Source organism: Cebus imitator, unplaced genomic scaffold (genome assembly GCF_001604975.1).
Source record: "Cebus imitator isolate Cc_AM_T3 unplaced genomic scaffold, Cebus_imitator-1.0 Scaffold829, whole genome shotgun sequence".
NCBI lineage: Eukaryota > Metazoa > Chordata > Mammalia > Primates > Cebidae > Cebus > Cebus imitator.
The window spans coordinates 31,168-33,359 of record NW_016108144.1 but is presented as its reverse complement, the minus strand read 5'-3'; positions in this window follow the sequence as shown (position 1 = coordinate 33,359).

Genomic DNA, 2,192 nt, shown 5'->3' with positions numbered 1-2,192 from the left:
CACTGGGGACCCGGTTAATGGAAACCTGCTCAGTGGGGTCCTGGTGAGTGAGGACCTTGTCAGTGAAGACTTGCCCAGTGGGGTTAGTCACTTGTGACCTGGCCAGTTGGCACCTGTTTACTTTGTCTTTGACAGTGGGGACCTGGTCAGAGAGGGCTGATGAGTGTGGGCCTGCTTGGTGGACCTAGTCAGTTTGGACTTCATCAGTGAGGCCTGTTAGTGGGGGTCTGGTCACAGGGGTCTGCATAGAGAGCACCTCACCTAGTAGTGGGGCCTTGGTGAGTGGGGACCTAGTGGAAGCCAGTCATTTGGTGCCTAGTCAGTGCAAACCTGCGCTGCAGGGCTTGGTGACTGGAGACCTGGTCACCTGGTGTTTAGCGGTAGCCTTGTCGGCACGGGCTGGTTCACTGGTGACCAGGTTAAGGGGTGCAATTCAGTGGAGGTGTGGTCACATGGTACCTATTCAGCAGGGCCTAGTGGGTGTGTCCTCGTCAGCAAGGTCCTTGTTAGTGGGACCCTGGACAGTGAAACTTGGTCAGAGGGGACTGGGTCAGAGAGGACTTGGTCAGTGGTGGCTTTTGTAGCACTGATCTAATCAGTGGTGGCCTGGTCAGCAGAATTTGAGCAGCGGTGCCTGTTCAGTGGGGCCTACTCTCTAGGGTCCCAGTCGGGGTATCTGGTCACCACAGGCCTGGTCAGTAGGGGCCTGGTCAGTGGCAGCCTATTCCCTAGAGACCTAGTCAGTGGGGCATCATCTGTGGGGCCAGGCAATGGGGTCATGATCAGTGGAACCTGGTCAGTGAGGCCTTGTCAGTGAGGTCCTGGTCATTGTGTGCCTGGCAGTGGTGGCCTGGTTGGTGGGGCCTGGTGATTGAGGTGTAATCAGTGAGTACATGTTCAGGGAGGTCCTGCTGTACAGGGTCTGGTCAGCAGGGACCTGGTCTGAGTACTGCTGGGAGAGCCAGGTGCTATGTGTGTTTTGATGGCCCTGTGGACAGCTGGGATGGCCCAGTGGTGCCCAAGAGCCCAGTCAAAAGTGAACAAAGCAGGTATTTGGATGGACCTGGGAGATCTTGCTCAGAGATTCTGATAGGACAAAGGTAAAGGAAGGACCAAAGTGGCCAGAGAGATGGTCACATTCTATGGGATGGACAGGATGGAGGAAGCTAGGGAACAGGCAGCATGGGCTGCTGGGGTGCAGGGAGAGGTAGATGCATGCTGGGAGGCCAGGCCCTGTGCCTTTCGGGTGGGGTGGGCTCCAAGTGCACCCTCTGTGTACTGGTCATGTGGAGAAGGTCATGTGGAGAGGGAGAGACCTCCTTGACTGCTGTCGGCCGAGCCAGGGGTACAGGCACCCAGCACTGTGGCCTGGCACCACCTGTCTCTCAGGGTGTGCGTGGCACACTGTCCTTACTCGGAGGACAGCAGGCCTGGTAACGAGCTTTCCTACCTGTCCCTGCAAGCATCACTTTGTTGGAAATCTCCTGCCAGGGCCTGGACCACAGGGGCTAGGGATTGTCTGTTGGTGACCTAAATGAAAAAATCCAGATCAGAGTTTCTAACACGGAGCACTCCCCCACTCTTTGAACTGTGGGAGAGGAGGCCTGGTCCTAGGAAGACCTGACCTTTTTGAGGTCAGAGCCCAAGGCTGGAAACCTCCAGAATCCTCCAGCCCCAGTTCTCCCTGGGGACCCCTGTGGCCTGTATCACCAAGCACTCTTTCATCTGTAGTCTCAGCCAATCTACCAGGGAGTTCCCTTTCAGGTGTGGAGCTACGCATGGTCACTCCTGCTGGATTTCTAGAAGGTGAAAAGCAAGAACCCAGGGAAGTAATGGGTGCAGTCTTTCAACACTTCTCCAGAGCAGAACAAACAGGCCAGGCAGCGTCAGGAGCCCAGACCTCCAGCTTGAGGGAATGTCAACCCTGTGGTGGGAATGGGTTCATTGCATATTCTAGGCACAGATGGTAATGTAGGCACCGCAGGTAGGCTGGGCTTGGTGCCTCTCCTTGGCTTCTGAAAGAAGCCACCAAGGAGCTTTCTGCACAATAAAATGTTCTTTCCTTCCAGAAGCACTGAGGACTGTGATAGTTGCCATTTGTGGCACTGAGCCTTTTGTCTCTTCTGAGGCTGGGCTGGTTTCCCCTGTTGGCCCTGCCCTACAGACCATAAAGGAGAACAGCAGGAGACCCC